This window comes from Malaya genurostris, chromosome 3 (assembly GCF_030247185.1).
Source record: "Malaya genurostris strain Urasoe2022 chromosome 3, Malgen_1.1, whole genome shotgun sequence".
NCBI lineage: Eukaryota > Metazoa > Arthropoda > Insecta > Diptera > Culicidae > Malaya > Malaya genurostris.
In genome coordinates, this window is record NC_080572.1 from 130,129,711 (window position 1) to 130,151,566 (window position 21,856).

At 39.1% G+C, this 21,856-nt stretch overlaps 1 protein-coding gene and 1 pseudogene across 1 annotated transcript in view; one reads left to right on the top strand and one right to left on the bottom strand.

The window, feature by feature from the left end:
- LOC131433986 (sodium channel protein Nach-like) overlaps positions 1 to 21,856 on the top strand; it is a 342,869-nt gene that overhangs the window by 79,860 nt on the left and 241,153 nt on the right. The gene's annotated exons all lie outside the window — the stretch shown is intronic.
- LOC131439830 (5.8S ribosomal RNA) lies at positions 1,214 to 1,363 on the bottom strand (annotated as a pseudogene).

Here is a 21,856-nt window from a genome sequence, read left to right on the forward strand (position 1 = left end):
GCCATCTCTGAGATCTCGACCTCTTTGTTGACAACACACATAATGACACACACACGGACATTTGCTCAGTTCGTCGAGCTGAATCGATTGGTATATGACATTCGGCCCTCCGGGCCTCGAAAAAATTTTCTAAAGTTCGAGCGAATTCTATACCTATTTTTTATGTATATATAAAAAGGTAAAACAGAATGTGTGCAAGCGATACGTGCGTTTTTCTCGTGATTCCGTCCGGAAGGATTTTCGTCCGCGTCGGGAAGGAACTACTCGATTACGTCCGCAACGGGAAGGAGAACTCGACTCCGTATTCCACGATCGTGCAAATTGAATTCGATGCACAATGTTGAAAAACGAAATCGATAAACGATTAAGTGATTTGCTGGTAACCGACAAGAGGATTTTATGTGATTCGAGACTTCGTCGAAGCATTTGTGTCAGAATTCAATTATGACCGAAATGTATGTTAAGTTTCTGTTCGCATAGAATCGTTGGATAAAATGTACCGAGACATTTTGGATGTACAAGATGAGATAGAAAGAGCACACGATCCAGAAAAGCTTGACGATCACCTTAACGAACGAGCTAACCTTGAAATGCGATTCTGTAAGGCCAAAAGATTTTTTATGTCGATACGAGATTCAGATCTCAATCAAACAGTTCTCAATGCGTCGATGATCGCACCTCAGCCACCCCCAGCCAGCAACTTTCATCTGAGGTTACCGAAGATTGATGTTCCCAAATTTAATGGAGATTTTTCAAGATGGCTGTTGTTTCGTGATACATTTAGATCAATGTTCCACTCAAATACTGTAGCTTGGACACTGATATCTCCCTCGTGGCCAAGTTACAGTATTTGATCCAGCCGTTCGTTGGCGAAGCACGAAAACCATTCGAAAGAGTTGACACTGAAGCTGATAGTTATTCTATTGTTTGGCACACACTCCTCCCCTTATTTATATGCTTAAATTTAGGGGGCAGTCACACATTATTTGAGGCTCACTTATTTTGATCGGAATGTCGATGCACTATGGCCTACACCAAAAGTATTCAAGCAGGGCTGGAATATGGGATATATGTGCATCAACCATCGATTGCCTGTATCGCACAATGGCTATAGAATCGATGTTTGACTAGCTTGAACGTTTTACCAACATGGTAGGAAAACGGCACTACGCATACGTGCATGCATGGAACGTATAGTTGAATCGAGAAATATAGGCACTCAAAAATGTGTACATCGTCACGTTATACGACGTGCAATGCGTTCAACTTGTCGGTGTTCATGTGTCCTGCAGTTCACATTCTGACGCGCATTTACCTGCGGTCTTCATCGATCCACGAGCCGAGTGATCCCCTGCCTAGGGTTTTACAAGCAACATAACAATATCACAAAACACTGGTTGGGGGGTTTGCGTTGGGTGCACTCATGCGCAAGAGCTCACGGTTGCAACAATTGGATGTGATTCCTACCTTCACACTGCACGGCACACAGTCCGAGTGAGTGAGTAATTGTAACACACTAGATACACCGTTTTGCAAGCACGCATTTTGCACCCAATCATAGGTAGAAAAACTAAAACACACATGAGTGTAGCGTGATTTTTGTTCTCTGTTTCTCTAGTTAAAGAATTATGCGCACGTTCGCGTCAGACCGGGTGGTCGGGTCGGGTGTATTATGGTTTTGTGTGTGGTTTTTGGTTCACAACAAATCAATACAGTAATGATCCTTCCGCAGATTCACCTACGGAAACCTTGTTACGACTTTTACTTCCTCTAAATCATGAAGTTCGGTAAACTTCAGCGATTCAAATGTAATCCCGAGGGACTAGCAAATGTTCACCTTCAAAGACCTCACTAAATAGTCCATCGGTAGTAGCGACGGGCGGTGTGTACAAAGGGCAGGGACGTAATCAACGCTAGTTAATGACCAGCTCTTACTAGGAATTCCAGGTTCATGTGGACCATTTCAATCCATAATCCTGACTAAATGAGCATCTCAGTGATTTCCCGTTCCTTTCAGAATAGGGTACACGCTGCTGCTCACATTGTAGCGCGCGTGCAGCCCAGAACATCTAAGGGCATTACGGACCTGTTATCGTTCAATCTCACTTTGCTGAACACAAATTGTCCCATTAAGCAGAAGTCAACCTCGATGAGTTGTCGTATTATCAGGTCACACTACTCCGCCGGCCGGGAGTAATCGGCGCGAACGAAGAAAGTGCACTGCATGGTTACCCACCGTACAGCACCCCGCCACACCGACCACCAACCGGACGGGATCATCGTCTGACTGCGTTCTATTTAATTTGATTGAGTCACGCTCGTTATCGGAATTAACCAGACAAATCATTCCACGAACTAAGAGCGGCCATGCACCACTACCCTTAATTTTGAGAAAAAGCTATTAATCTGTCTTACCTCAATAAGTTCGGACCTGGTAAGTTTTCCAGTGTTGAGTCAAATAAAGCCGCAGGCAGCCATGTGAATGAAATTATATTCCACAATTAACCGGAAGGATTGTACTTGAATATGAAAAACTACGAGGATCAGCCCCATGGGGGCGAACCCAAAATATATACTCTATTTGTCTTGATTTGTATTTGTTTTGTAGCCGACGTGATTCCCAAATGTATGCAATTATATCTTTGTACATACTTGCGATACATATTTTGATATTTATGCTTCTCATCGCCAAGCTTGTGTTCAAGTTTTGTATGCAAGCAGTTGTTTTTATAGCGTTAAGTTTCTCTACCATTCTGCGATTTCGGTTGCACCGATAAACTTTTTCTCATTACCAATCGAGTTCATCTTATATATATATATATATATATATATATATATATATATATATATATATATATATATATATATATATATATATATATATATATATATATATATATATATATATATATATATATATATATATATATATATATATATATATATATATATATATATATATGAAATTAATCTGAAGCACTCAAACTTTACCCTGGGTTAGTTGTCAATTTCTACTCATCAAAATTTCAATCATTTGTAATTGAAAATGCGTGGCTTGATACATTCAAATCGAAACTTAGAAAATTTCCAATCAAATAATGAAATAATATTAATAATTGATGCAAAATATACTAAGCTGTAAGTGTTTAAAACCTGACCACATTTCTACGTGTATTTTTCCTTGAGCTTCTGATTTGCACCTCTATATAGAAAATAAAAATGTGTTCCACATAAAAAAAAAATTTGAAATCGGATGAACCGTTTGTGTTTAATTGCATGTTTAAAAAAAGTTACATGAAGGACCCTGTATTAGCTCTAAATTTTCCACAATTATCCAAGTCACTAGTTAAATGTAAATTAGAGCTGTTATACCGAGCCTTATGCGGTTTCACATTAAATCTGTTTGTACTTAGACATGCATGGCTTAACATTTGAGACAAGCGTATATTGCTGGTAGGATCAACCAGATTTCGTCCGAGTTAGTCCGAGTCAGTGATGAGCCATTTAATCTGGTTCGATCAGGTATGGCTATGGCGGCGCCGTCGTACAACACCGTTCTTTGGTAGCTATCAAATCACCCCTAGCTATGTGACCTGTGGAAGGATTTATATAATCTAACTACCAATAGAATCGAAAATTTTCAACTTGAACGTGTATTGCAACAACATTGCACACTATTGAAAAACCTGTTTGATTTAAACTATGACAGCACCAGCCAATCGGAACGCGAGATGTCTGCATCTTTACAAGAGCATCCATACAAAAGTTGAGTGGTTCATTTTTCCTACCATTTGCTGAGCAACTGTTCCCGAAACAAGACACACGAGAGCAACATCGAGGACATGTTGTCTCACTGTTTCCCATTCTGCGAACAGAAAAAGGAATTTTGGAAAAGGCCCGTACACCGCTGCCAGTAGCAGGTATAAAATGAAATGTGATGTGAGAAATAGCGTCATTCGTCATCTCACACTCGATGTGGATAGACGAATAACCTACTACGACTAATTTCGATTTTGTTTTATTTTTTATTCGCAGTTGTCTACCTACCCAAGCTATGGGTAAAAACCGCCATAGATCCGAGAAGGATCCAAAGGATGCTAAGCGTCTGAAGCCAAGTGATGTACAGGTAAACGACCGTTTGCTGAGTAAAAACCAATATGCTGATCTACCAGTAGATGTCGAAGAGGAACTGCAGAAGAAGGAAAAAATGCCCCCTTTCTACCTGAAGGGCTTCCCACCAACTCTACGCTCGGATTTCAACACACTGATCAGCAAAGGACTACAGGCAACAATCCGTTTATGTACTGAAGGCTACAAAATAACTGTTCCGGCTTTGAACCACTACAAAGGAGTGGAATGCTATCTGAAGCAGACAAAAGCGGAATACTTCACACACGATATTGCCGCCAACAAACCTATGAAGGTTGTATTTCGAGGACTACTCGACATGATGGAAGCCGAACTAAAGCAGGCACTGTCGGAGGCTGGACTAAAGCCTTTGATGGTATTTAAAATGAAGCGACATAATACGGACAAAAAGTTTAGAGATCAACTGTACCTGATTCATCTGGAGAAGGGCTCCATCACCATGAGTCAACTGAAAACGATTAAATCGTTATTTCACATAATCATCGAATGGCAAAAGTATAAACCGGTACATCGGGATGTCACACAGTGCACGAACTGTTTGAACTACGGCCATGGAGCGAGGAATTGCCACATGAAAAGTCGCTGCGGGAAATGCGCCGAACCACACAATACCAACGATTGCCTACTAGATGATATCGCTGTAAAATGTGTGAACTGTGATGGCGACCATCCATCTACTAGCAAATCGTGTCCCAAACGTGCTGAGTTCACAAAAATTCGACAACAGGCGTCCCGCAAACAATCAACGCGCAAGAATGCTCCACAGAAGGATGAAGTTAATTTCCCACGGCTCCCACCGAAGAGGGATATTCCGAATTTGCCGCCACTTCCTCGCAGCAATCCAAAAGATTCAGCCGCTGGATCACAAAAAGAATCTTCCTCAAAAATCCCTCCTGGATGGGGCAATAATCAACCACAAGCAAAGGATGACTCTGGTGATTTATTCTCTGCTGAACAACTGATCGTCATTTTTGAAACAATGACAACAAAACTACGAAACTGCAGAACGCGGTTAGATCAAATCAACGCCTTAGGCAAATTCATCATCGAATATGCAATATAATGAGTTGGTTATAGTAAATTGGAATGCTTGCTCACTCAGGAGCAAAACTGCTGAATTGTCCGACTTTCTTCAAGAGAAGAATGCCGATATTGCTATTTTAACTGAAACTCATCTTAAACCTGAAATTTCTATTTTTATTTCCAATTACAGGATTCACAGGCTCGACAGGACAACTACCAGAGGAGGGGGAGTTGCCATTGCCGTTAAACGATCCATTCAGCACAGGCTTCTGTCATCCTTTAAATTGCAACTAATAGAAGCCATCGGAATTGAGATTACAACGACGATGGGACCCATCATCATCATTGCAGCGTACTGCCCCAAACAAACCAATCTTCGAGATGGTACGTGTGCATCATTGAAGCGAGATCTGGCTATGCTCACTCGACGACAGAACAAATTCATCATTGCTGGGGACCTGAACGCACGGCATGAGCTGTGGGGAAACAGAAGACAGAATCGAAACGGATTCGTACTTGCCGAAGATTACGAAGCTGGACAATACAACATCTTCGCTCCGGATCAACCAACGCGACTTTCCAGATCGGGAGTTCATTCCATTTTGGATATATTCATCAGCAATATCGCCGTAGACAGCTCTCCGGTTGTCTTCAACGAGCTCTCTTCCGACCACTTTCCAGTAATATTGACGTTGGGATCTTCACCAGAAACAGTGCCTATTCAACCTCGGAGGAACTATTATCGCACCGATTGGGTCCAATTTCAACATATCGCCGACCAACTTATTAATATCGATTTGCCACTTGATTCCCCGATGGAAATCGATGCAGCCCTATCTTCCTTCCAGCATTCAATCACAGTCGCTCGTGATAGGACGGTTCCAGTACAACATATGCCGAGTTCCTCTCTTCAAATCGACAGTGTCACCAAGAAACTCATCCGACTTCGAAATATCTACCGGAGGCAGTATCAACGAACTGGCATCCTAGATAAGAAGACTTCTTATAACAACTTAACTAGGATAATCCAGGAAAGGATATCTGAGCTTCGCAACAGGAACTTCCAGCAAAAGCTTCGAGAAATTCTCCCACATTCAAAGCCCTTCTGGTCCTTAACGAAGGTGCTTAAGAAAAAACCGAAGCCTATTCCTCCTTTGCTGCCACTCCAGGACGCAGCTGAAGGAATACCTTTAATCACACCAGTAGAGAAGGCAAATGCGCTAGGCCAGCAGTTTGTGTGTTCTCACAATTTAGGGCTCAACATTGTTAGTCCACATGAAAGAGCCGTTGCAGATAGAGTAGCTGAGGTTGACCAATCAGACAGCTTAGTTCCTGAGGAAAGTAGAGTCACTGCGAATGAGCTGATGGCTATTGTGAAAAAATCCAAAAATATGAAGGCCCCCGGTTTCGACAACACATTCAACATTGAGCTGAAACATTTGAGTATTCGCTCATTTGTCTTCTTAGCTAAAATTTTCAACAGGTGCTGGGAGCTTGGTTACTTCCCTTCAAAGTGGAAGTTAGCTAAAGTTATCCCAGTATTGAAACCGGGGAAAGATCCTTCCCTTTCCAAGAGCTATCGGCCCATCAGCTTACTCTCTGCCCTATCCAAGCTGTTTGAAAAGTCAATACAGAGGCGAATTCTTGCTTTCGCAGATGAACAGGATATAATTCTGGAAGAACAGTTTGGGTTCCGGAAAGGAAGATCCACCATCCACCAACTCACAAGGGTTAACAACGTCATCCAGCAAAACAAATCAGTGTCCAAAACGACTGCCATGGCAATATTGGATATTGAAAAGGCATTCGATAATGTGTGGCACGATGGACTGGTGTTCAAACTGCATCGGTATAATTTTCCCATGTATCTTATTAAAATTATCAAAAATTATCTTGCAGATAGAGCATTCCAGGTTTCTCTGAATAATGCACTTTCAGAAAGATTTACTATTCCTGCTGGTGTACCCCAGGGAAGTATCCTAGGTCCCATTCTATACAACATTTTCACATCAGACATCCCACCTCTTCCAGGTGGTGGTGTTCTGTCACAATTTGCTGATGATACTGCCATTCTTTACAAAGGTCGTGTCATTAATGCTCTGAAGAATAAACTACAGACAGGTCTGGACGCACTAACTGAATATTTTACAAGCTGGAAAATTGTGATCAATGCAGCAAAAACTCAGGTCATCTTGTTTCCACATTCAAGATCTCCAAAACTTGTTCCATCAGACGAATGCAGAATACGATTCGGTGATGAGGTCATTCAATGGTCCGATGAAGTTATCTATCTAGGACTCACCTTTGACAGACATCTGATATTCAAGTCACATATTGACAAAATCGTTCAAAAATGCAGCATACTCATTAGGTCTCTGTATCCGCTGATTTGTAGAACATCTAAACTTTGCCTGAAGAATCAGATGGCTGTCTATAAACAAATCATCTACCCCGCAATTGAATACGCAGTCCCTGTTTGGCGAGGCTGTGCACGAACACACAAACTTAGGCTTCAGCGCATTCAAAGTAAGATCTTAAAGATGATTCTAAATCTACCCCCTTGGACAAGGACTAGTGAAGTACATGAGATGGCTTCCTTGGATATACTAGAACAAAAATTCGAACAATACTGCACGAAATTTGAAGAGAGGTGCTCAATCTCTGAAATACAAATAATTCAAAATTTGTACGTATTAGGTTAGGGATAGTTATAAGTAGGTAGATATTTTATTAATAATTAAAATAAATATTATGATTAAACATTAGTATGTAAAACAAGAGTAACTAAAACACCTATTATTAATAACGAATCGTATGAACAACAAAGATGAAAGGCCAAAGGGTCAAAACACTTGTACTGTAAAATGTTGATGTAATACACAAAAATAAGATTAATAAACAGATATTTATGCAAAAAAAAAAAATGAGAAATAGCGTCATTTAAGTTAAAGCAGCTTCTCTGAACGCACGAGACACCGTCAGCACGATGACACCGAAAACCGGTAGAAAGACTGCCAAAAAGTCCAGCAAGGCCCATTCAAAGCACTTTTCAGTGCTTTTCAGACAATTCAAAGCACTTTTTAGTGCTAAAGATCATTATAATGACCTAGTTGAATTTTGTCGCTTCCCTACCATTTTCTGAGCAACTGTTGCCGAAACAAGACACACACGAAAACCATCTCAGATCTCAATATTTCCTACCAAAAGATTCATCAAGTTGGAACTTAAAATAATTTGCACCGTCACTAACACATTCAATTACGAACGGCAATGCGAAAGCGAAAGTTATGATGTTGAACACATCTTCATACTATTATTCAAATACTAGTGCAATATTTATCATAGTACATTACAACATATAGTTCTGTTGATTATTACATTATTTATTATATATTGAATTAAATTATTTTACATCATATTATGTATAATAATAATAATTATTATTATTGCCTTTCTCATATAGTTTTTTTTTGTTTCGATTAAAGAGGTTTTAACCTTAAGGTCATTCGCCTCTTCGGGCCAGAAAAACTTTCTGACCCTATGTGCGGGGTTGGGAATCGAACCCAGGCGGGCTGCGTGAAAGGCATCGACTTACCCATCACACTACACCCGAACCCACACTCTCATATAGTCATATACCATTCGACTCAGCTCATCGAGCTGAAGAATGTCTGTGTGTGTATGTATGTGTCAAATAATCCCACTAGGTGTTCTCGGAGATGGCTCGATTTTGACAAACTTAGAATCAAATGAAAGGTGCTCTGGTCCCATACGGAATTTTTAAATTTCATCCGGATCCGACTTCCGGTTCCGGAGTTATAGGGTAAGGTGTGTTCAATATTGTACACCGTCACTTAAACCGGCGAAACAAAACACGCAAAAAAATTCTAAACTGGTCTCAAAACTACACAAATCGATAGTCACTATCAGTAGGCAACTAAACAAACCGTTTCCGGCTATCCTGGTTCCCGGTATCCGGTTCCGGAAGCACCGGAAATTGTGGTCATATATTCCCAAATGAATCTCAATCACTTTTCTCAGCAATGGTTTGACCGATTTCCACAAACTTAGATTTAAATGAAAGGTTTCATGGTCCCATACGGAATTTCTGAATTTCATCCTGATCCGACTTCCTGTTTAGAAATTATATGGTAAAGTGTGTAGAATATTTGCTGGAGGCACAAAAACCGTAAAAAAAAGTTGAAAACTGGACTCAAAACCGTTATTCCCAATCTTAGGGTCAAATGAAAGGTCTTAAGGTCCTACCAAAAATTACTGCATATTTGCGTTTAGAGTGCGATGCAAAATTGTATAAAATCTTCAAAATTTAAATAAAAACTAAACAAGTTTGTACGTCATGTTAGTTGGTGGCCGTACGAACAATTTTAATTATACCGGCTCTCGGGTTCCGTTGCCGGAAGCACATATCGTAGTGAACCCACTTCGTTTTCTTAAGGATGACCTACGCGAGCATTCTGTATGTTATACTAGTTAATGCATAAGCAATTCCTTGTTTTTTTCCAAAAAATGTTTTAATAGAATACCACAATATTATACATAAGAAAGGCATCATTACACCAATAGCTGGATTAAAACAGGTTTTAAAGATATTTGTTTTCGTGCGAAGGAAAACGAAAACGAGATTCAGAACTTGTGTTCAGGGACCTTGATTTCTTTCGAGCGTACAAGCTCTCAGCTGGGAAATAACGTCTTCAAAACCGCAGGCTAGTTGCTCTTGCGTAATGAGAGCCTATGCTTCTGTGGTGGAATAGTTTTTGACCAGCTGACAGTCTTTTTAGCACTAAGCACAACCTTAAATCTCGGAAAAAGGCTAGTTGTCTCTTCTGTGCGGAGACCTATGCTTCTAAATCGGAGGATTATCGATTGTGCGAAAAGACTTTTGACAAGGAGATGAGAAATTTCGGCCTCAAACATCTATTCGATTTGACTTTCCGAAAACTTCTGATTTTATTTACAAATTTTGGGTCTTATATACTAATTCCTAATCTAGAAAATCTGGACCTCTCGCAGAGATCCTTCTACAAAATGCTGCACGCGCATGCGCGTTTTTTCAAGTATTCTTGCGCGTGCGTCGCTATCGACCAGCACGTGCTTGCGCTACTATCTCTTTTTCTTCCACGTGCCCAGCTGATCACTGAGCCGCTTCGCACATGCGCAGCTGATGGCTGGCAATGTCTAACTCACTTGCAGCGCGGCAGCTATTAATCTGTTGGATCGTTGCGCCGTAACATCCCGGGCTCCGTAAATTGATATAATTTACAAAATATTGAAAACAAGCAACGATCTTCCTATTTCTTATAAAGTTATAATGATAATTCACACATAATTTTCAATTCATAATTCATAACTTCACTTATAATAATCAATAAAATCTATTGGCTATGTTTACACTGTTGAAATATTAGGATAAAGTTGTCCTCTATAAAGTGCTGGTGACGGTGATCTATCATCTGATGATTCCCTGTCGTTTGACGCTGTAGCTGTAGTTTCGGCCGCTCGTAGGTTTGTAATCGTATTCCGATGTGTTAAGAATGATGTCAGGGAGTCCCAAAAGGCAGCTAGTAATTGCCATCCAAGACCATAAATGTCATATAAAATTCTTCCATGCATTACCGTGTCTACGATAAATTTGATGGCTCGTCCGATTGCATACAATCCAATGATAGTTGACGTAAAATTTCCTATCCAGTTTGACCATGATTTTATTTTGCTCCAGTATCGATTAATCGCGTTGTCAATTATATTCTCTGATATCAAAGCGTCGAAATGAAATCCTTGTCTGTTAGGTATTTGCCCTGACAGAATTTTGTGAAGAACGTTTGATGCTATACGGCGATCACCTTGATTATATATTAAATTTCGCATTTTTTGAAGACTGTCGGTATCATAGACTTCGCTTTCCATCAAATTTGGTAAGGGTGTGTATTTCCATTTTGTTACTATATCCGTCGTTAACGTTTGAGGTGCAATAGTTTCCCTCATTTTTCCATCTATTGTGTACTACCGGCCTCCAAATTGGAATTTAGCCGGCATAAGCGGAGTTCATTCGATTTCAGTTCCTCTCAGCTGCAATGTTCTTGTTACAAGAGTTAAAAACATTGTTTCATTACCATATTTTACAGGTAATTCTTGATAACACCGCTCTGTTGCAAATGGCTTTACGTATACAGCCTTACATTCCAAAACGTGTAGAACTTCTCCAGTTACGACAGCAGAAAATCCTGATCTCTTCATTATACTTGTAACGAATTCCGTTGGGTTTAAACGTGCAAGTGTCGACTTTGTCTTAAGTAGAGCTTTATCTGTTTTACACATCTCTGTCATTACTGCATTATAAACTTCGTCCAGTCTTTGGCCGATATAGTTCTCAACCATGGTTATCTTTGAGTTGAAATAAGTGAATATGTCGTGGTTCTTAGCACTATCAGGCTTTCGATGAAATGGTGATTTAAATTCTGCCGCTTCCAAAATAAATATTCTTGGATGGTCGGTTCTGTATCCATTATAACCGCAGATTTTCGATGTGCCTTTGGTTCTTATTGAAAATAGATGTGCATCTGATATAGATGTGTATACTGCTTGCTGAATTTGTTGGGTTTGGCTTCCATCCAAGTTCATGGTTTTGTTTACAAATCCTTCGTATAATACTTCGAACTCTGAATCCTCACATCGTTGATTGAGGCTAATATCCCAAGTTGTGTAACCATCCTCTGAATCTAAACATTTTCCGTGTGAATACGGACAGATTACTCCATGTCGTACTATGATTTGATCATTTTCATTGTCAACTGCAGCGAGATAGTTGTATAATGAAATCTCGTATTTATAGTAAACTAATGCGCTGGTCCATGTATACTCAGGAGTTCTATAGACGCCTCCATTGCAATTACTTCCGGAAACATGGCCCACTATCAATGTTTCCCCTCTGGTTGTGCTGTTTCTCCTAATTTCTCGAATTCTACTGTTATGGGTTAATGTTACCGCCCCTTATCAGGTGAGTGTTCCTACATTCTTCTGCTGTAAATTCCTTCACGATGTATGAATAGCCTCTTTCGTAATCTGATGTGTGAGAATGCATCCCACAGTGTCTTATGGATCGTTTTATGATCACCTTGCATTGATAAACCATAACAAATCCTTTTGTACTGCGTTGAAGTACTTGAATCGGTACTTCAGTGATAGCTAAATTTTTGATTGGCGGAAGACATGATGAAACGTCCATTAATGAGTAGCTTGTCATATTGACTTCTGGGTTTGCACAGTCGTAAGCTATCAATCCTTGCATTGTTTCCCCGAAAGCTGATGCCAGAAAATATAAAAACATTAACACGGTTGCGCACCAGAAAGGTGGTCTAACCAGGCTCTTTTTCTTAAGATGGCCGTTTTTATGTTTCATAGCTTTGTCTCTCATACCCTTGACGGCATCTATATCAATTTTTTGGCGTTTTCCCCACGATGCGAAATTAATTGCAGCCTTTTCCATTATCAACGGGTCTGATTCATCTATCAAGATCTTTCCTGGCTCCTGTATTGGTTCGATGGCGTGGGGATCAAATTGTCGTATCTTTTCAAATTTTCTTTTGTTGGTTTCAGGCAGTATTTCTTGGTGATAATTCATAATAACTGTGCTGGTTTCATTATTCTGTTCTTCTTCGTCTCTACGTACATCTAAAATAGCTACATTTACTGCTGGTCTTTTATATATTCCCTTTACGGTTTGTATCATAACTGAACGTACTTGACCGTCTGGTGCTACATGAGTTTCAATCACTCTGCCCTTCAGCCATTTCCCATGGGGAATGTTATCATCGGCGATTACTACGATGTCATTTACCTTAATCGGTACTATTTTCGCTGTCCATTTGTTCCTTTTTAACAGCGTTGGGATGTACTCCTTTTTTCACTTATTCCGAAAGTGTCGAGAGTAGTGTTGTACCATTTTCCATTGCTTTGTTGTCAACTCCTGTTGAGCTGGGTCAAATGGTGGAACGTATTCGCCTGCACGACCGATTAGGAAGTGGAAAGGTGTCAATACTTCATCATCTATTCCGTCGATGGCGATATCCGTGAGAGGTCTGGAATTAAGCATTAATTCAGCCTGTATTAAGGCAGAGCGTAAGGTTTCCACTTGAGGTCGTCGTTCGCCACATGTATTTAAAACTTCGTAGATGCAATTTTTAATTATTCGTATTAATCTTTCCCAAACACCTCCAAAGTGTGGCGCTGGAGGTGGATTGAATGACCACCCAATTTCCAATTTTGCAGCTTCCATTGTGATATTTATTTCCTTCAATAAAGAATGCATTTCCTTCTCTGCTCCGACAAAATTTGTTCCATTATCGCTGTATAAGTGTTTAATTTTGCCGCGTCTATGTTGGAAGTTTCTTAGACATACTAAGAAAGCATCCGTATCTAGTTTTTCTGCTAACTCAATATGAGAGGCTCGAGTTGATAAACATGTGAAAATTACTCCCCACCTTTTTCCGATTGAACGTTTTACTGCTACTTCAAATGGTCCGAAGTAGTCTACTCCAGTGTGTGTGAAAGGATGTGCATAGATGTCTAACCGCCCCTTTGATAGGTTGGCCATCTGAGGTGGTGTCGGTTTTGCCCTTATGTTTTTACATTTTTGACAGTTGATTTTAATTCTCTTTAGCATAGCTCTACCAAACTGTATAAAATATTTTTGGTGAATGGCTGCTACTACTGTACTATCTGATTGATGCAGATATTTTTCGTGGTACATTTTTATAATTAACCGGGTCACATGATGCTTTGGTGGTAGTACTATCGGGCGTCTAGTATATATTGGGAGAAAGTTTGCCTTGTCAAGTCGTCCGTTTGCTCTCATTACTCCATACTCGTCTAAAAAGGGATTTAGACTTGTCAATTTGCTGGGCTTATTTAGAACTCCGTATTTTGAGAGTTCTTCCATTTCACTGGTAAATACATCCCATTGCGCCTTTCGTATGATGGCGCTTTCTGCCACTTGTCGATCTTTTAGGGAAACATTCTCACAAATCCCTTTCTGTCTCTTGTCCAATCCGCAAATTTTTTGAGTATGCAAGTGTGGTGAAGAAGGGCTTCCCAATTTGAATATCGATTTCCTTGTATAAAGTCGGGTTTTGAATCTTCGTAATAATGAACAAGTACCGTGTTTTCTCCAGGTACCGGGTCCTCGACCTTTTTAGGTTTTATCTGTACTGCGGTTCTGTGCAGTAATTTATTGTGGTTTCCTTTACATCCATTTTCGTTGCACTTACTTTTGGTCCAACAATCTATGGCTCTATGTTTGCTACTTGCCAAACATTTCATGCATAATTTATTTTTTGTTACAACTTCCCACCGACTTTCTAGGTTCATTGCCCTAAATTTATTACACTGTACCAGCTTGTGTGACTCCTTACAGGCTGGGCAAGACGGTCGTTTTTCATCGTGTAGGTTTATTCTGTCCCTTTTTTCTATATTTTGGGACATTGAGGTAATCAACCTACAAGTGCGTGCGTGAGGCTTCAACCATTCACTTAGTTCAATCAGTGTGGGCGCTATATTATTTAGTTGTAGCTTCTCTGCCCATTTTATTTGCAGGTTGAAGGGTAATTTATTTACCGTTTGCTCCACTAATCTCATATCCTGCAGGTAATCTTCTCTGTCCAGGACAATCATGTTACTGATCAAATTTTCTAACGCGTCAGCAATTTCGGCTACGGAGTTTTTATTTTCTTTTCTTATTTTTGTCAGCTCATGCAACAATTCTTTGTAGACCGTCTCAGGTCTACCGAAATTCTGTTCCAATCTTTCTATGATTTTAGGAACATTCTCGGGATCCATCATCAGTGGCTGCACACATTTTGCAGCATATCCTCCTAGCACTACCTGTAGTCTATTCAAGTTTTCCAACGGTGAAAACCTGCCCTCTTTCGAGGTATCTGCATATATCTTTCTAAAGGTAGGCCATTCTCGGGGTGATCCATTGAATTTTGGAAGCTGTATTAAAGCTTGACGCTTAAAATATACAGTCCAATCATCATTAACTTGCCGACTTGTACAGGCTGTGTTATTTTCATTGAGGCTTCTTAGTGCTTCTAGCATTTCGCCGAATACTGCCTCCATTTTGGATTCCTTTTGACTGGAGTCTCTTTTGACCTTCATGGCCTTCTCCAATGAATGGATTTGTTCTTCTGTGGCAGCACATTTGATACAAATCCATCGCTCTCCTTTGGTTGGTAATCTTCCCAACACTGCGCATCCGTGGTGGAACCATCGGTCACATTCGTCACATGCGACCATGTCCTGCTTGTCATCTGGTTCTGTGCACAGACGACAATGTCCATTCTTATTTTTCACGAAATGAGACATTTTACTTATATGTCGTGATGCCGTTCGCACCGTTTATAATTCACTTATCAAAACTCTCTTTGGAGTTTACACTTCGATGCCGTCCGCACCGTTCTTCAGAACAATTTCCTCTCTGGAGCCACCAATGATTTCGTGCGAAGGAAAACGAAAACGAGATTCAGAACTTGTGTTCAGGGACCTTGATTTCTTTCGATCGTACAAGCTCTCAGCTGGGAAATAACGTCTTCAAAACCGCAGGCTAGTTGCTCTTGCGTAATGAGAGCCTATGCTTCTGTGGTGGAATAGTTTTTGATCAGCTGAAAGCAGTCTTTTTAGCACTAAGCACAACCTTAAATCTCGGAAAAAGGCTAGTTATCTCTTCTGTGCGGAGACCTATGCTTCTAAATCGGAGGATTACCGATTGTGTTAGCGAAAAGACTTTTGACAAGGAGATGAGAAATTTCGGCCTCAAACATCTATTCGATTTGACTTTCCGAAAACTTCTGATTTTATTTACAAATTTTGGGTCTTATATACTAATTCCTAATCTAGAAAATCTGGACCTCTCGCAGAGATCCTTCTACAAAATGCTGCACGCGCATGCGCGTTATTTCAAGTATTCTTGCGCGTGCGTCGCTATCGACCAGCACGTGCTTGCGCTACTATCTCTTTTTCTTCCACGTGCCCAGATGATCACTGAGCCGCTTCGCACATGCGCAGCTGATGGCTGGCAATGTCTAACTCACTTGCAGCGCGGCAGCAATTAATCTGTTGGATCGTTGCGCCGTAACAATATTATTATTAAAAGAGAAATATTATATTGATTGCAGTATTACGACGAAAGAAGAGCATAACTTACATTGCGACATTTAATGTTAAATATTGCATCATATCATATTATTTCATATATTATCGTCTTGTATTATATTATGTAATGTTATATAATATCGTATTATATTATAATATTATATAATAATATATTGTACAATATTATATAGCATCGTTTTATAGTATGTTACATGATATTATATTAAACTGTATTATATTCTGTTGCATTGTTTTATTTTAAATTATATTATATTGTTTTATGCTCAATTATATCCACAATGGGGAGGGGCAAGGAGTGCATCAGGGTATCTTACAAGTGAATGACTGGAATATGGAGTGGATTGCCAACCTGATTCATGTGGGGAAGCTTTGTGTTTCTCCCTGAAAGTCGGAAATGAGTAAGACGCACACTTCTAACAAACAAACCATCAGGCGGGTTTAAGCTAGTATAGCGAAACTCTTTATTATATGGCCGTATGTTCTTGCAGGAAGGTGCCGGGACCTCAAAACCCATTTTGGCTTTCCTAACAGTAGTTATATGAAAGCTATTTGATAATAAAATTCGGATCTACAGCAAGTCTACCCGCATACACTGATAATGCTTTGTACTGATGGTGGCTTCACACATACATACAAACCGATTAAACCGATTTTCACAAATCAATAATCAAGTTAAAGCTTTCATCGTTTTAATAGATACTGTGCAATTTCATCGAAATTCGACTTCCGGTTCCGAAATTAGATGACGATGACTGTCAAAACTTATAAACTGTCATACAAAATAATGCAAAACCGGTACGCATCGGTACGTGCTGGTTCGGAAGAAGCAAACACCACCACCTTGCAGGATGCGTACATAGTTGTCACATTCAAATCTATATTAACTTGACATAACTGTTTACAAATTTAAAAGATCATGGTAGTTTATACCTAGCGAAAGGTTTCGATTTTATTCAAGTTTAAAAGAAAAATCTTGAGAGAATTTTCTAGTCATGTTTTTGAAAATATAAGTAATATGAGAAAGGCACTACTAGGTGGATTAAGAAAGGTTTTTATTTTTGAATTCATTTTTACCCCGCGATTTTAGCTGAAACGTTTCTAACGATAAGAGTAAATTCAGCAGCTGCAAGATTCATATGGGTAGTCATTGTCATTATTTTCTTCCGACAACTGTGCACTGAACGATGATCGTTCTCTTTGGAATTGCAGTGGAACATGCGGAAGGAAATTTCACTCCGCCTGTATTGGCGTTTAGCGAAATAATGAAGAACTGCTGCGTACATTCATGTTTCCTTTATGCATCGAATGTCAGAAGGACTATTAGGAACAATACAATTTGAAGGAACTCATACGCCAGCAGAAAAAATTAACGGACAGAACTAAGGTCCAGTCAGACTCCAATCAGGCCATTATTCAGTACCTAAAAACCACGGCCATATCGAATGAATCATTCAATCATATCGAGCCTTTATTGACCGATATTCAAACGTAGCTGACCAAAATAAACAACATTAATACTGCAACCGAAAAAAATATCACTGGAATTTTCTAAGCTATCAGAAACCATAAGTATGCCCGAATCTCTTGCTGAAGATTTGGGTAAATCAAGTAATGCCCTGCCAATTGATGCGCAGTCGGCAATCGAAAAATGCACCGCAGTTCTACTTCACAAATTTGACGAATTCGAAAAAAGAATCGATGCTGACGCTAGTAATCTCAACATAGACACGAACAAAATCGTCTACCAAATTATGGACGAAGTTAAATTTTTATCGTCAGAATTCTCTAACCAAAGGCCAGAAAAGAAATTCGCCCATCCAAGCCTACAAGAAGAACTATTGGACTGTACTCCTGAACTCGGCAGCACAACTTTAGAAACAGAGAAGGAAATTCAAGCATGCGACAGTGGCTGGCGCTTCATCGGAAGTAAAAAAATTTGGATACGAGACTGGAGTGAGTATGACAAGAAACAGCTCACTCGACGGCTGCAAGAAAAACAAGCAGAACAAGCAAACTTCAGACGGAAACATCGGAAGCGGAAACAACAAAATAATACAAATTTCAACAACAACAACAACAACAGAAACAAATATTACAGTATACGCAGTAAAAACAACAACACCAACTACAACATCAAACTCGACAACAACAACAACAACAACAGCAACAACAACAACAGCAACAACAACAACGATAACAACGTGCACTCCAACAGCAATTTAAACACAAACAGTAACAATACCTGCCACAACAATAACAATAAGCTGTCATTACAATATACCTCACCCTTGGACAAGCACTTACTAGCAGCTGCACGGGTTCAATTCTCCGGGCATCCAGGTGCAGATATTGCCTCAAAATTCATAAATTTTCAAAAAGGTGAAACAATTAACCCTTACAAAGGAACAACACGTATTCAAAACAACACTACTCCGGTCTTAGGAAGTAATGACATCGAAGCTGCACCATCCACTAACTATGTGAACACATGTTCAATATCACAGAACATAAATACATCTGCATTATCACAGGATATGAATACAGACAGCCAATTCGAAATTGACCCAATGCGTCCTCCAATTGTACGTCTTACTTCACAATCTGCAAATGGCGACGAACGCTTCTTGAATGCAAGACTTCGTGACCCGAAAATAATGCACGTCATCCGTCTGTATTTATCATACATAAAAAATCAACAACCTACAGTATGCATCGAAGGTATGACACCTACCAGTATAAAAATGTTATTAGCATCAGAAGGCCTTTCAACAACACATGACCACCTCCTACGAATCTTCATCGAAGTCCATCAGGAATATGGAATGAAACCTAAGGAAGCGCTGGCCGACCTGGACTCTTATGGGAAATTTTTGACAAGTGAACACATCCGCCGACTCCAACTAATCCGGGAAGCCGAACACAATTTTACAAGGCCGAATTTTCGGAAATAACGACGTCCTCTATTGAGGTAGTATCCTATAATGACGTTAGTGACACTACACTTCATTCAAATCCTAAAATTTCTTCGCATTCACTACAGAATGCGATTGAAATTCTTGTCTACTGTCAGAATTTCAATCGCATGAAAAGCCCAGCCAAAATGAAGGAAATTCAACAAAATATTTTATCATCTTCTTTCTCAGTTATTCTTGGAACTGAAAGTAGTTGGGACGAAAGCGTAAAATGCGAAGAAAGTTTTGGAAATAACTATAACGTATTCCGGCATGACCGTAACTTAGCAGTATCCAACAAAAAATCTGGAGGTGGAGTCTTCATTGCAGTGAGTGCTGATTTTTCATCCGACAAAATTAAAACAAATACACACAAAGAATTTGAAGATGTTTGGACTAAAGTATTTATATCAGGACAAAAACATATTTTTCCCTCTGTGTATTTTACCCCTGAAAATGCTAACAAAACAACTTTCGAGCTATTCTTTCAAACCGTAGGAAAAATTATGTCGAATATGGAACCAGAAGTTAAGTTGCACATATACGGTGACTTTAACCAACGAAACGCTCACTTCATCACCGATGAACAAAATATATCCATTCTGCTTCCAATTGCAGGAGAAAATGAAACACTACCATTTCTTTTCGACACATTTTTTTTATTCGGCTTGAATAAAATTAATTCGGTGAAAAACAAACAAAATTCATATCTTGATCTTCTTTTCACAAACTGTACCGAAGACTTCTGTGTGAATGCCTCACCAAATCCACTCTGGAAAAATGAAGCATTTCACACAGCAATTGAATACTCCATCTTTTTGCATAACATGTCTCCCCCTAACGAAATAGAATACGATGAAGTGCCGGAATACCACAAAACTAATTTCGAAGAAGCAAAACGTAGACTAAGTACATTAAACTGGCAAAATATTTTGAGTACAGAAGGATTCTAATTATTAACAACTTAATTTCGGGAATTATACCAGTAAAAAGAAGAAGAAGAAGTCACAATAGCAAATTGCCTGTCTGGTCCAATCCGCAATTGAAAAACCTGAAAAATAGAAAGCAGAAAGCTCATAAGACTTATAGAAAAGATAAAAGTGTTATCAATCTACAAAACTACCTCTATATTTGCAATGACCTGAAAATAGAAATCAACTCGGCACACGAAGAATATAATCTTAAAGTTAAAAGCGAAATCAAAGAGCATCCTAAAAATTTCTTTAGCTATGCTAAAACAAAACTGAAGAATAACAAGCTTCCTTCCCAGATGAAACTAGACGGAACAACTGAAAATAATAGCACTGAAATTTGCAATTTATTTGCAATATTTTTCCAAGAAATACATACATCATATGCCGAGACAGATCGTGAACGTGACTACTTTTCCTTCATACCGGGGCTTTCTAATGACATCAGTGTTAATCAGTTATCAAAGCAAGAAATATTCACTACACTTGAAACCCTAAACGCAGCAAAGGGACCTGAACCTAACGGAATAGCACCAATATTTTTGAAACAATTAGCTACTGAACTCACAACACCATCTCTTCAACTTATCTCTAAAAACATGAATATTATCAGAAACATGGAAATCCTCCTTCTTAGTGCCGGTTTTTAGATTAGGCTCAAAATCAGACATACGTAATTATCGATGAATTGCCATTATCTCGTGCATTCCAAAATTGATTGAAAAAATTTTCAATGGAAAAATATTTCAACAAGTAAAAAATTACATAACTCCAAAACAACATGGCTTTTTCAAAGGTCGCTCTACGTCAACAAAACTTTTGGAATTCATTACATTCACTTTGGAATATGGAAATTATGTAGAAACTCTCTATACTGACTTCAGCAAAGCTTTCGACAGAATTGACATACCATTATTACTATTCAAAATTAAAAAATATGGCATAACATAGAACAAATACTTTTGGAATGGCTTGAACCATATCTCACAAAACGTAAACAAATTGTACGCTATCAAAACACATACTCCAAATCAATAAATGTCACTTCAGGTGTTCCCCAAGGTTCACATTTAGGCCCTCTTCTTTTTATCTTGTACGTAAACGACATTTCCTTCTTACTCAAACAAACTTGTAAAATACTTGAATATGCCGACGACATGAAGCTCTTTATGAAAATAAAAAATGCCTTAGATGCTGAAGTATTTCAATATGAAATTAACGTATTCAACATTTGGTGCAATAAAAGCTTACTTCAACTAAACGTTAAGGAATGTAGTTCAGTAACGTTAAGAAGAAAAATCATGTCTCCTTCTATTAACATATATTTAGGAAACCAACCTGTAGAAAAATGCTAAATTATTAGAAACCTAGGCGTAATTTTAGACTCAAGACTCTCTTTCGTGGAGCATTATAATACAATTGTCAATAAAGCAAATAGTATGTTAGGGGAGCGGGTCATATCGCCGAAAGCCATTTCGCCGAAAATCGTTTCGCCGAATGCCATTTCACCGAAAGTCGTTTCGCCGAATAGGTCATTTCGCCGTAAGTCGTTTCGCCGAAAGGGTCATTTCGCTG